This window comes from Myotis brandtii, unplaced genomic scaffold, assembly GCF_000412655.1.
Source record: "Myotis brandtii unplaced genomic scaffold, ASM41265v1 scaffold604, whole genome shotgun sequence".
Lineage (NCBI taxonomy): Eukaryota > Metazoa > Chordata > Mammalia > Chiroptera > Vespertilionidae > Myotis > Myotis brandtii.
In genome coordinates this window covers 3,360,843-3,375,461 of record NW_005370286.1, presented here as the reverse complement: position 1 = coordinate 3,375,461, position 14,619 = coordinate 3,360,843, and the positions used below count along the sequence as shown (strand labels likewise).

Here is a 14,619-nt window from a genome sequence, read left to right as displayed (position 1 = left end):
TGATGGAGGGGGAGGGGGGTGGTGCGGGGAGGGCTCTGTGAGTCCCTTCTGCGCGCGGCGCGCCTGGGGTCCCAGGGACCCCAAGACCAGAGCCTCTTCGCGCCCAGAAAGCCAGTTCAGGCCCCGGCCGAAAGGGAGAGGCTTGGGGAGGTCCGAAGGGAGGGCTGGGAAGGCGGTGGTCGCCTGAGAGGGGCGCACGGCTGGTGTCCCCGGACCCCAGGCTCACTCACTGCAGGCAGCCTGGCACACAATAAGGGCTTTGGGGTGGGGCGTGGCATCTGGCACACAGTAGGTGCTCAGTAACCATTGAGCTGGCTGATTAGGTACCATGTGACCTGAATACTTCCTGTTGTCCTTCAACACAGCCACAACTCCTTCCGCAGAGGCTGTGTCCGCCAGCTTTTGCCCTGGACCTGCTGGGTGGGGGTTCTGACTTTGGAATCCGGAGATGGAATCGCGCCTGCCTTATTCTCTTTGGGTAACTTGGGGGAAGAGGAAGGTGGGTTAATTTAATCTGTCTGGACTCAGTTTCCACAATGGTAAGTGGTATTAATAATGGAACCCTACCTTCAAGGGACCTTACAGGTATTTAAAAATCTATTCGTCAATAAAATGCTTAGAATGGAGGCGGGCACAAAGCTAAGTAAGTGCTCAGCCGTCTCTCCCTTTTCCCTTTTCCCCGACCCCCCCCCCCCATGAGTCCTGGCCTCAGGGCCTTTGCACCTGCAGCAAGAGCTCCCCCCCCCTCCCACCCCTCATGGCCTCTGCTTCAGGCCTAGCTCAGCTGTCACCACTGAGAGATCTCCATGACCACCTGCTATCCCATTGGGCACTATCACACGCCCTTTGTTCCCTTCCTGATATCTATCCTGACCTGAACGTTCCTCCTTAGCATTTATTGTCTGGCTTTCATGAGAATGGGGACCGAATCTGCCCTGTTCTCTGCAGGTCCCCAGCACCTTGATCAGTGCCTGCCACGCAGTAGGTGCGCAGTAAACACCATAGAATGGATGAGTGGAGTCGCTTCCTCTGACATGTACACTGAAGTAGTGGAACCGGATCATCTCTAAGTGCCTGCTTCTGTGGTTCAAGTCAATAAGTGAAATTGTCACCGTGGAAATAATACTTTCAAAATGAAAACACACACACAATGTTCTAAAGAGATGTAGGTTCCCAAGAAGGCTGCAGTTACTAGTAAAGACTTTCCTCGAGTCACCATCTTTCTATCCTGACCAGTTTTGCCCATGCGTCCAGAGCCAACCTCTCTGAGCTCTCCCGATGGCTCCCTGGGAGCTGATGGAAGACCCTCTGGATTTCCTCCCTAATTGAGGGCCCAGGACCCCCCTAGACATCCACACGACAGCACAGCAATGCCCACCTCTATGCCCTTCCCTGTCCCCAGCCCCCTCCGGTGACGACATCCTGTGACAGTGGCCTTTGTCCTCAGTTTCCCAGGCCAGAGCTTCCCTGCTCCTTTGATTTCCCTTCTTGGCATTAATCACAGGTTCGCACCTGCTTTTCCTTCTCCTCAGAGCCAGCTGCTTCCGACTGGCTCCCGACTGGCTCCCGCTGGGCTTGCCAGACCATCCGATGGAGCCGGAGAGGCTGGGTGGGGCTGCCCCAGCGGCTCAGCTCCTGCTGGGGAGATGAGTCAACTGGCGAGGGGCACTGTGTCTCCCTGCCCCGTGGAGCCAGGCACAGGGTATTTTTGGAAGGCCTGGCCTGGCTGCCCATCTCACGCTATTTATTTACTCAGTGAGGTCACTAGCAACAATGAGTATCTGGGACACGGAGACCATCCTTGGTGGCCCACTCCTGTTCTGGGGTCCTACCTTTAGGAGAGCATTTGGAGAAGACCTCTGGCCATCAGGAGAACAAGCAATAAAAATACGCAAGTCGTTCATGGATCCCCAACCAGTTGCCTTAGCGCCATTGGATGAGGCACAGTGATGGTGCCCGGGACAGACCTACAATAACAGCTAACATTGTTCAGTGCTTCCCGGGCGCCAGCAACCGCTCTTGGTGTTTCATGCGTATTACATCACTTAAGGACATGCTCTATGAAATAGGTCCTATTGTCATCTCCTTTTATGCAGGAAATGGACTCAGAAAGACACGGAGCTTGCCAAGGTTACACAGCCAGGAAGTGACAGGGTCTGGACTTGGACCCAGAGCCTACACATTCTAACCGCCGCTCAGCATTGTTCCTGTCTTAGTCTGCAACCTGGAAAAGATGCCGCCTCGGCTCCCCGGGCACACAGCAGCAGAAGCAAACAGAGAAGGTAGGTGTACAAGGCATCGGTAGTGACATATAGTGGTTCTTACTGTACACCAGGCCCTGTTCTAATTGATTTACCCATTCATTAGCGCTTGAGATCCTCACAGCCCCCTAGGAGGTTGGAAGTAATGCATCTCCATCTTATAGATAAGACATGTGTCCAGCTGGTCCAGGGTCTCAGGGCTGGTTAGTGGCAGAGCTGGGATTGGAACCCACAGAGCCTCACTCCAGGGCCCAGGCTGTGTAAGGCCTCTGCCTGATAGCACTGGTACCCATGTCCAGTCCTCAGGCACCCAAGAGTGCTGAGCCCCCTGGTGTGACCCACACACCCTGTGCCTGGAGCCTCAGGGCTGCTGCTCATGCACTGAAACCCTGGGGGAGTCTCCATTTCCTTATCTGTAAAATGGGCGTAATGAGGCCAGCTCTCCCTGCCTCCCAGGAAGACCATGTGAACTGCTGACCTCGGAAACACTCTGTGTGGCTTTTGCTGGGTGCTGGTCTGTGCTGGGCACCATGGGGGACAGGTGACTGACCCACCTTAAAGATCGGGGCGCACGGCCCATGAAAAATGAAGAGGTGATTATTTTCATTGCAAAACAAACAGCTATAAATGAAGTGTCTTATTTGATGATGCAGACGATTAGAGAATTAAGTCTTATGTCAAGAGGATTGTATGCAAAGGCCCCTGGGCCAACATTTAGATGGCTGCGTGCTAGGCTTGGTGCTTGGTGTCCTGTGTGCTCAACCTCAATGGGCAGCCCTGGAGGTGAGACAGACATGCACCCATTTTACAGGCTGAGAAACTGAGAGGCTAATGAATGGGGGAGCTGGGCTCCGAGGCAAGTGCAGCTGACTCTAGTCCTGGCCTCTTGGCTGCAGCTCTGCAGGGGCCTGCCGCACACCTGGTGTGTGGGGCTGCCTCCTCTCTTCCAGTTCTGACTTTGTGGCTCTAAGTGCACCTTTGTCTGAGTGTCCCCCGCCCTTGACCTTGGTACTTTTATATCCTTCACCCCGCCTCAGTCTTGGGCACAGGATACTTCTGTGTTGAGTGACTGAGGGTGATTCTGCACCCCCTCCACCCACCCACTCACCCACCAGCTTGCTGCTTTTAAGAGCTTGAAGTCAACACCTGGGCCTTGTATAAGGCGCAGGGCAAGGAGACATGCCCCCTCTACCCCCCAGTCCCTCACCTGGGTGAAGCAGCACTTCCACAAGCCAGGGTGGCATGAACACAGACCATGTTGTCTTGGTTCCCCTTCACGGTCACCCCAGGCCTGCTTCTGGCCCCAGTAGCTGCATTTATTTTGGCTTAAATGACAGAGTGTTCAGAGATAGTAAACATCTGCCTTCATGAAGCCATATCAGGTCATTGAATGGGGTTGTGAAGGGGCTGTCACCTGCCCATGGGCTTGTAGCGCCCAACCTCATGGGCTGGTGGGCTCTGCCACGGTGGTCCCGGGTTACAAGTGGCTGGTGACTCTATGGTGTGCCAACAAGGCTTTGGGAGGAGTCCTGCCCTCAGACCATGACTCCTGAGCAGGAAGGTCAGCCGAGGCTGCACGTGGGGGCATGAAGATGAGGGAGACACATTCCCTCTTTGCCTTGAACTCAAGGGGTAGCCGAGGGGCAACTTCATGCTGAATGCAGGCATGCATGGGAGGGAGCGGATGCTTCTGAGCTGGCACAACCCTGGGACAGAGTCACTGTTCTCCACCTACTAGCTGTGGGGCCATGGGCAGATTATGTACCTTCTCTGTGCTTCCATTCCTCATCCATAAAGCTGAGCTAATAGCTGGATGTAGCTCATGGGAAGACTACATTTCCCAACCTTCTTTGCAGTCATGAGCCCCATGTGACTGAGTTCTGACCAATGGAATGTGGCAGGAGTAATGTATGCTACTCGGCCTGGCCCCTAAAATTTCTTGTAAGATCTTTTATACTCATTTTCTCCTCCGCCTGCCGACTGAATGTCAATGCTCAGGGTGATGAAGATGTGGAGGCTCTGCCAGCAGAACCCTGCTCTTTGTTGACTGTTCCCTATCGACCTGCCTTGGGCTTAGTTGTTACTGCAGCTAGCAGTTAGCCTATCAGACTAATAGAACAGCTAGTCTGCTCAGTTTCAGGCTTTCTGTTATTTTATTACATTCTTCTTCCTAATGCTACGAGGTGGTTTTTAAGCAGCCCATGTTCCAGGTGAGGAAGTGGTGGTGTAGAGATGTCTGGCCCAGGGTGCCAGAGCTCCGTGAGATGGCGTGGAGAGGCCAACTGGGGGTCAATTCAATGGCAATAACAGCTAACTCTTCCTGAGCTCTCTGTGTTTGCTAGAGACCATGAATCCAAAGTATTGGGGTGAATTAATTATTTCATTTAATTTTGATAATTGCCCTATAGAGTGGAGGTTACTATTATTTCTGTTTTACAGATGAGAAAACTAAGGGTCAGTGAGGTGAACTAACTCCTCTTCCCAAGATTTCATGGGTGAAAGAGGTGGTGCCTGGGTTTGTACTGAAGTCTCTTCCTTTAGAGCTTGTGTTTGCAGAGCCCCCTCCCACCCCTCAGAAGGTGCAATAGGGACCAGCTAATTCCTCGTGCAGGGGCCTGGCTTTTGGTGGGGAGCCACCCTGTGGCCGGTCGGGTTGACAGCCTTCTTGGGTCAACACCTACCATGTGCAAAGTCTGACCCTACGCCCTGCTCTGAGGCCCAGAGTATTCCAAGGTTGGCACGCTGGTGAAGAAGAGAGCCATGTGGCTACCCCTGCAGCCTGAATGAGTCAGGACTGTGGCACCGGGGATGCTGCAAACCTCAGAGGAGAAAGAGGGCACCCAGGTAGAGGCAGGACCAGCTTTCCCCGGGAAGAGGAATTGCCATGAACCGTGTCTACCTGGATTGGAATCCCAGCCAGCTGAGCGGCCTTGGGGAAGTTACCTAACTTCTCTGAACCTCAGCTTAGCCATGTGTAAAATGGAGATAGTAAAGGTCCATAGCTTATAGGAGTATCATGAGGATGAAATGATAACTTGTAAAGTGCTTGGGGCATCAGAAGCTCTATATTATATACTTACTTTCTCTTTTCATTACCAAGGGCTGGTGGACTTTCGATAGAAGAGAAGGGAGGCATAATGCATTGAGTGAATGCCATGAGCAAAGCTTGGGAGTTGAGAACACAGAGGGTGTTTTTTTGAGAACAATGAGTAGCTCAGTGTGGCCGGTTCGTAGGCGAGCAATGGAAGATGAGGCTAGAAAGAGAGGCGGGGACCAGGTTGATGAGTATATACTTAACTCAGCAGGCAATGGGGAGCCATTGATGTCTTTGGAGCAGGGCAGTGTCGTAGCCAGAGCTGGATTTTAGAAAGATCCCCTTGGCCACAGTGCAAGATGGACTGGAACGGGAGTTATGGGAAATGCCCAGTGGAAAGCTGTTGTCATTGGCCAGGGGAGAAGGTGGTGGCAGCAGACAGGCAGAAAGCACGAATTGGCACTCACGGCAGGGGAGGTCCTGTGGGGCTTGGCGGGCTGTTAACTGTGGGCAGCATGGGGCCTGCGCTACATGCACCCTTGGCCAGGGCCAGGCGTGCAGTGGTGCCCATGCAGGTCCAAGTGCGTGGCTGGGAACCCAGAGCAGGGCTTCCCTTTGCAGGCCCAGGCGTGGGATGTGGTCCCTCTGGGCATCACATCATCACTGGTATGTTAGTGCCAAGAAAGAGACAAAAGACGAATGAGGGACGAGCCTCCCTGGTCCCGAGAACTCAGGGCGCCTGGTGTCCTCAGGGTAAGCTCTTTGGTGGCGAAAGCAGGTTCCAGAAGGCTCACTTGGGAGGGAAAAGGGAGGCTGCCTTTAAGGGCGGGGGGCATGGGCGGGTTCATCTAGGTTTTTGCAAAGCAAAGCAGACCGGTGAGAGCTGCCTGTCTGAGGCGTGTTTTATCTTAACCTTTCCGTGTAATCCTGAAAGCCCACCTAATCAATTGAAGATCATAAAATATTAGACTTAATGCTGCAAAGTGCTGCTTTTTAATTCACATAACAAGCTCCTAAATAATTCAAATAGCAAACAGACCCGGCAAGTCAATGGTGGGAGGCTGCTTGGATCAGCGGGAGAGTGTCAACACATGCCACATTTCCCGGATCGACTCATTTCAAGAACCCTATTAAGTTAATTGCCGGTTTCTGACAGCAGAGAGCATGCTGGGAGCACAGCAAGCTTTATTAGCCTCCGTGGCATCTGCAGACATCAGCCATTTTGCCCCTACTTGCAGGCACTGGGAGCAGCACAGAGAAAAGCAAATCAAATTACGAGACAATAAATGCTTTTGGCAACACGTGGGCGTCACGTTCGTCGGCGAATCCAAAAGGGTTCGAGTGTCCATTGTGGGCCCATTAAATTTTTTAATAGCAGCCCCGTCTATGTGTTGCAAAAGTCTTACAGGAGGCCACCGGGCAGTTACATCATTTGACACTGCGTGGCTGATGCAGGCAAACATTAGTGCAAAGGAGAGTACCCTCGTCTCCTAAAGAAACTACTGGGCGGAGTCTTTAATGGAACGGGAGTTGGGATGGACATTTAGAGAGGCCCCCAATAGTCCAGGTACCCCAAATAGCCCAAATGCTACACATTCAGGTGTGTGAGCAGACCTCTGGATTTGAAAACTCAATGGAGACACTGCACATGGTTCTGAAGATGGTCAGGGAAGGGAAGAGGTGAAGTCAAGGTCCCCAACCTCCTATCCATCCAGAGGTTCCCAAACAGGGCATTGTTTCATGCCTACCTGCCCTTCCCTTGGTCACCCTGGTATATATTAAGTTTGGGGCCAGGCAGGGTCATCCTGGCAGCTTGGAGACCTACCCACGGGTACCACTCTGCAGAACGGGGCTCTGATCTACCCAATGCCCACCGTGGACACACGGGAAACACAAGCAGAGGGAGGTTCTGCGACTGCTCCAAGGCCGCACAGCCAGCCCGTGGCGGTTGTTGCTCAGACAAAGTTCTGTTCTGTTGCCTGGCACCCTCCCATCTCCTATCCTGTCTATTTCAGGCCTCAGGATTATGGTGCAGTGGTGAGAACCTAGATTAGATCTAGGTTATAATCCTGGCTCAACCATTATTGGTCGTGTGGTCTTCATTTAAACAACATATATAACTGTACTATGGCTCTACCCTGTTGAAAAAATGAGGATGGGAGGTTTACCTGATGGGTTTCTTAAGGAGAGGATTGAATTAATGATGTACGTTCAATATGGGGGTAGGGCCTCAAGCGCCGTAGCCAAGCACTCAACACAATTTCTTTACCATCATCTATGTGGGGAAGGCGTATGAGCAAGCCTCAGATGGGCAAGATTGTGTTTCTAGATGATTCTTGGACTCAGCAATACTTGGGAATTTGTTTTGGCACATCTGAATTCTTGCATCAGGTTTGTGTGAAGTGAGGCAAACTACTCTCTCCAATCTCTCCTCGCCCGGTCCTCAGAGCTAGCCTCATTGCCTGTAGAAAGGAGGTGCTCCCTGCATCCGCCCCTGCTGTGATAGGAATACCAGTCAGAGGGGCTGACTGGTGAGGGGGCTGGGGCGAAATGCCCGCAGGTGCGAGCAGAGCAGGCGGACTGGCCCCGGGGTGCCCCTGGCCTGGGGTAGGCACCACTGTGCTTTCTGGGGCTGTTTGTTCTGAGGATGGCAACCATGATGAAATCAACAGTAAATCCCTGTCAGCAACTTTCATCCCACGTGGTCCCCTTTCAAAGTAAGTTCTATTTCTCTGGGTTTCTTCTGTTCATGAAAAACTTCCCCGAGGGTCTTCTGAGGTTGATTGGAGGATCGGATCCGTGTCCTGTTCTGGAGGACTCGGATGATTATTGGGCTGTGGAAACACACACAGATACCACTGAGCCGGCGCCACCCAGGCCCCAGGCACTGTCCTGTGGCAGGTCACCCTGTCCTCACAATAGGCAGGCAGGCGGGCAGGGGGCTTGTGGTCCGTCTTATAGATGAAAAGTGGTGGCTCAAAGAGGCGAGTCAGCGTGTCCAAGTCACACAGCTGGTGCTATCGACTCAGTGTGTGTGTGTCCCCCTGAATTCAGAGCTGCAGCCCTCACCCCTGCGTGATGGCATTTGGAGGTGGGAGGTGATTAGGTTTGGGTGAGGTCATGAGGGTGCAGCCCCCATGGTGGGATCGGTGCCCTTGTGAGGAGACGAATCACAGAGCTCGCTCTCTCTGCCGTGTGAGGGCACAGAGAGAAGCCGGGAAGGGTTCTCACTAGACACTGGCCTGCTGGCACCTTGACCGTGGGCCCCCAGCCTCCAGACCGTGAGAAATAAATGCCTGCTGTTTAAGCCCCCTCAGTCTGCGGTGTTTTTAAGGCAGCCTGGGCTGACAAGTCAGCTGGTAAGTTCAGTTCAAGAGCAGGATGGAGGCTGCACTTTGCGCCAGACCATGAGGCCCCTTGGCGCGTTCCCCGTCTTCACCCTCACTCCCTATGTGGACCGTGGCTCCCTGTGCCAACGGGGCGCCCATGAGACCTCCAGGCATATGCTGTCTCCTAGAGTCCTTGTTTATCTCCATCTCCTCCTCCTCCTCCTCCTCCTCGACTGTCATTAACTATGTGACCAAGCAAGGTACCACTTTCCTTTTCTTTCATCTCTATACTTTCTATTATACCCTCCTCCACCTCCTCCTCTTCCTCCTCCTCCTCCTCTTTTTTCCTGATCCACTCAAGACCCTCCTCTGATCTTGGAAAGACCTGATAAGTTGCCTCCTGACTCCAGCCCCATCACCTGTCCCCAGGTGGACGCAGGCCAGTCACACCTCCTTTCGGGGCCCCACCCGGCTCAGGCTCTCGGTCCAGCCCCCCTTCTCGCATCTCAACTCACACACTGAGCATGGAGTCTCCATGGACATGGCGTTGCTCATCCAGGAAGGACCCGCATGGTCTGCTGGCTGGGCCCAGGGTCTGCAAATAGGACCAAGCTCAGGCTGTCCCCGTCCCCTGCACCGTCCCCATCTCGATGAATGAAGCCATTGCGTTCTCGGACAAACCGCAAAGCCCCTCTTCTCGCAGCCCCGAGAGGCAGGCAGGGCTGTGTGCTGCCTCCCGGCACCTCGCCGATCTTCATGTACATAATCTAAATATATACTTTGAAAATTGAAAAGTGCTCACATATAGAATGTGGCTGCGGGGAGGGAGCGCTCTCTTTGAACGTGTCTCTTTCAAGACAGAGTTTGCCAAGTGTTTTCCTGCCCCGAAGGAGACACTTGAATGTGGCAGCAGATGTAACATGGAAATTGAAGTGTCTCTCCCAGGCCACCGTACACGTATAAAACAGGCACAGTCTATTCTGAGCACTCATTAATCGCTGGTCTCGGAGGGCCCGGCGGCAGCCAGAGGATTTTACTCATTAAAAAGGTGGCGAGGTAGAGTTCTGTGCCTTCCTCCGCTTGTCGCTGCGCGAGCCTGGCGTTCACATGTCGCCAGCGGGCCCCAGACGAGCGCCCCCAGATTGCTGGTGTGGGTGACGAAGTTCTGAAGGGCTTGAAAGCGTCGCCCACTCATGGAAGGGGCGAGAAGCCCGTGCTGTTTATTAAATGGGTTCGTCTCTCTTCCGAGGCATTATCTCAAGGCAGATGCAGATGGGAAAGAGCCTTTGCGTGTCAGCTAATAAAAGATCATCTGCGATTCTCAGCATCGCAGCACCGGGGTCCTCTAGGTGGCACCTGAATGACACAGCCACCAGGCGTGGTCTCTGGGGAGGCCTCGGAGCTCAGGCTGCTGACTGCCGGCTCCCTCGGTTTCACATCAGCATTAGGTGAAGGCCAATGGTTTATGTTAGAAAAAGAGGGCCTTGGGGCTCAGTTTTGACCCCCGCTTTTTGTTTGTTCTTTGTTTCGGTTCTCCCACTGTTGGGACCAGTGTTTTGTCTCCTTGTCCCCCTCTCACGGGCGGGGAGTGACATTGTCTTGTCCTCATTTCCAGGCATCCTGAGGGCTGCTCTCCACCCTAAAGCCTCAGGTGGAGGCAGGGAGCCTCCCTAGCCGCTTCCCTCCTGGTCTTCCACGGCCTTGTTGTTTCTGGCTCTGGACGTTGGCTGTTGCTTCTCTTGACTTCTGCTTCCCCTGCCCAGCTCAAATGCCGCCTCCTCTGAGAGGCCTTCCTTGATTGGTCTGCCTCCCACTGCCCCTCTGATCCTGTTACATTAGCCCAGCTTGGAACCTTGTTTGCGCGGTAGTTCCCTTGTGTATGGTGGTCCCCTCACGACCAGGTTAGGTGCAGGCACAAAGTTTCCTTGGCGTGTTCACCTGTTCCCCTGGAGCTCAGCACTGTGCCTGACCCCCAAAAGTACCTGATTGACAGAATGGGCCAACAAAGGAATGAGTGAGGGGTTCTCTGATCCCAAAGCCTGGCTCTTAGTCACTCCACTAAGAGCAACCCTTCGGGGATTTTTGTCATTCGTGACCCTTCGTAGCTTCTGGGCTGTGGCCCCCTCTCTCCATGTGTTCCACACAGAAGTGTGACTGGGCCACAGAGTCCTTGGAATCCAAAACTATCCTGACAGCAGGAACAAAGGCTCCCCCTTCCCTGGGAGCTCTGCTTGTTCATCTTTGTGTTGTCAGCGCCCGATCGATTCGACACTCAGCAGAAGTCCCCCAACTGAGTGAATGAATGATTTAAAAAGTCCCCCAAATGAATGAATTAATGATTGAACAAGTGAGTGCCATGATTACCATGGCCCAAATTCCATTCTTCCTTCAGCTGCTAGTCAGGGCCACTTCCTCCAGGAAGCCCTCCTTGAATTCTCCTGCCCTCCCTTCTCAGGATTCTTGCAGTGCTGGTTGGACAACCGACATACAAATGCTTCTGTAGGTGCTAAGAATAGGTGGGTGTTTTTCACGTTTTCTGTTGTTCCTCATTCCCACGGGACAAACCCATATCTTCAACATACACTGTTCAGTTCCCCTCACAGGCCCCGCACTGTGCTAGACCCGAGGGATCCAAGAATAAAAGAGACAGGCATGGAGCTTCAAACTACTGCCAATGGGCCAAATCCAATCCCCTGGGTTTTATTTACTGCTTTTGTAAATAAAGCTTTATTGGAACACAGCCACGCCCATTTGTTTCCCTACTGTTTACGGCTGCTTCTGAGCTATAATACAGAGTTGAGTTGTTGTGACAGAGACCACATAGCCAACAAAATTAAAATAGTTGCTCTCCGGCCCTTCAGAGAAAACTTGGCTGATGCCAGTCGGGTGGGGAAGACAACCTGGAGAGGGATCATTTCAGGGGCGACGTGTGCCCTGAGGGACGGGAACAGGTCACATGGTTGAATTGAGACTGGCAGGGTGGGCCTGTGTGTGCTACTGTAGATTAGGTGCCGGGGAAAGCTGCTCTTGTAGAAATGTCATGGGAGCTGAGACGCAAAGGATGAAAAGGCTGCCGTGTGGCCAGCTGGGGAAGAGCAACCCTGGTGGAAGGAACAGCATGTGCAAAGGCCCTGCGATGTGTCGGCAGGACGGAGAAAAGCTGTGTGGCCAGGAACGCAGTGAACGAGGGGCGAGTAGGACAAGACCAATGTTGGAGAGGTAGGCAGGGGCTGGATCAGAGGTTCCCAAGGGGACCCTATTGCTCCTAGAGCTTACTGGGGATAGTGATGGAGGCAGTGGGAGGCCATAAATTCAGTGAGTAGGCACCAAGGATCCAGACTTCAAGCAGTGCATGAAACAGTCCTTTACAAAGATGGGCGCTCCTGGGTCCTGCATGAATTCGGGGTGTCCTAATAGACACGCATGTACGTGAAAAGGCAATTTCTAATGATCTGAGTCTGGACATAACTCTCTTATTTATATAAACAGAAGGTATTTGTACTTTTTAATATCATTTTTAAAATTATTTCGGAGAGGGAGATAGAGATAGAAACATCAATGATGAGAGAGAATCATTGATTGGCTGACTTTTACATGCCCCCCACTGGGGATCAAGCCGGCAACCCAGGCATGTGCCCTGATCAGGAAGTGAACTGTGACCTCCTGGTTCATAGGTCGGTGCTCAACCACTGAGCCACAGCAATTGGGCCAGAAGGTAGTTTTAACACGGCCTCCATTATCCATGGAATCGTCTGGGGATGGAACTACTATAGATTAAGGGAAGATTGCACGGTGCTCTGTTTGGAATATTGCCAAGCAGTGTCCACCGTGTTGGGAAAATCACGTCACCCATGGCAACATCACTCATGGTATTTGAGTCTCCAAAACAACACGCCCGTTGTTGTTGTCAGTCTGTGTTAGGGGCTGCGGCATTCACCCTGGCTTCACGCACAAACTCAAGCCCTTGTGTTGATTAGCGAAGTCGTGTCAGAGAATCTATATAGTGAAATGCAAATGGTTTTATTACAAATTACTTCTCTTTCCCTCTTTTTAAAAAATACATTTTTTATTGATTTCAGAGAGGGAAGGAGAGGGAAAGGGAGATAGAAACATCAATGATGAGAGAGAATCATGGATTGGCTGCTTCCTGCATGCCGCCTACTGGGGATCGAGCCCACAACCTGGGCATGTGCCTTGACTGGGAATCAAACTGTGACCTTCTGGTTCATAGGTCAGCGCTCAACCACTGAGCCACACCGGCTGGGCTCTTTCCCCCTTTATATGAAAGCTAAGGCATTGTACTGATTCAAACATCTTGTGTGTAGATGAATTCTATTACCTCTGATTTTTTTTTAGAGCAACAAAGGGAGCATTACAAGCAGCGTCTGATAGAAGCACGGGGCTGGACCCCAGTGTTTTGTAGGCCCCTGATACACAGTCAGGATTTTCTGCTGAGAAAAATGAGGCGTCATGGCAAGACTTGAAGAAGAATGATGGCTCTTTCAGGCAAGAGGGATGATTTCATCTCCTCTTTTTCTCTTTGATCCTCCGCCCCTCTCCCTCAGCACCTGGCACGATGCTGGTGCCCAGCAGGCACTCTGTAAATTAAAGTGCTACCAGCCAGAACCGCCTCAGCCCATGAGCTAAGCAGGCCTGGGCTCCTCCCTTACCAAGGAGATCGCTGAGGCCCGGCGGGGTTCAGTTGCTTGCGAGGGCCAGGGCATATCTGTAATATCTGATCAATAAGGGTGTAGGTGTGTGTCTGGGTTAGGGGTGCCTGCCTCCATTCCTTGCCCCCGACGTCAGTCCTAGTTCTCTGTGGCTTTTCTGCTTGCTGATCTGCTTACTAATCTTGGTCACCTGCCCAGGCCCAGCCCTGCTCAGAGGCCCTCCTGCCTCGCTCCTGTCACCCGACCGATGCTGCAGGCATCACTGTGTCCCAGGGGCCAGCTCGTCCACCTTCAGACCCCAGGCTATGATCTAAGAATATCTCCGAACCTCTTCCCCAACACCTGTAACAGATGTGCCCACAAGTCACCTGGTCCCCATGGTGGGGGGAGCAGGGAGGAAAGGGCACCGTTTTCCTAAAAGCGTTACACATTTAATTTGCAAAGTTGCATCACACATTTGTGCACAGGTCAACGTTCGGGGAGCTTATTTCAAAGCCAGAGGCAGGTCAGGGATCCCCAGTTTGTTCTTCATGGAGAAGGGGGCAGAGCAGAGGACCGTGAGTGACAGGCGCTTTCCCAGGTGCAAGGTCAGATGGGGAGAGATGGATCATCAAGGGGCTTCCTTTCTGCAGGAGCCAGGTGCCTCCGCGGATGTCATCTCACATCTTTCCAGGACCGACCCTGCCAAGTGCATGTTAACCGCAGCCTCATCTCACAGGTGTGCAAACTGAGGCCCAACGAGGTTAGTGTCTGTTCTTACCTCTTAGGTGCTGTGTGACATGGGCAAAGCCTGAACTTGAACCCAGGTTCCAGGCTCTTAATCCCACATTTTGCTCACCCTCCAGGACAGTGAGAGATGTGAATGGGGTGTGTGTGTGTGTGTGCATAGAGCACATCATGTGGGTGTGGAGTGTAGATGCACATACACACTCAGCTGTACTTTTTATTATTGGATGGCCTGGGTTCTTTACTTTATCAGAGTCACAGGAAAAGCTATGGGCCAATGTGAGATGACAGCTAGGAGAGAATAAAAAATTGTCCATAGGGCAAGGTTAGTAAGAATTGGTAAAAAGAAATAAGGTTGAGTTCTCTCTACAGTTTCATCAAGTCCAGCTCATTCGATTGACAAGATAATTGTCTTGAATTGTTGTTGGTAATTTAAGGGTTTTTTGTTTTTGTTTTTAATATATCTTATTGATTTTTCACAGAGAGAAAGGGAGAGGGATAGAGAGTTAGAAACATCGATGAGAGAGAAACATCCATCAGCTGCCTCCTGCACACCTCCTACTGGGGATGTGCCCGCAACCAAGGTACATGCCCTTGGC

General features: G+C 52.3%; 1 long non-coding RNA gene across 1 annotated transcript in view; it reads left to right on the top strand.

The window, feature by feature from the left end:
- LOC102240064 overlaps positions 1 to 14,619 on the top strand; it is a 28,783-nt gene that overhangs the window by 2,963 nt on the left and 11,201 nt on the right. Inside the window, exons 2-3 of the long non-coding RNA XR_001364701.1 lie at positions 2,097 to 2,282; positions 13,927 to 14,036. This is a non-coding gene — a long non-coding RNA (uncharacterized LOC102240064). The remainder of the gene's footprint in view (positions 1 to 2,096; positions 2,283 to 13,926; positions 14,037 to 14,619) is intronic.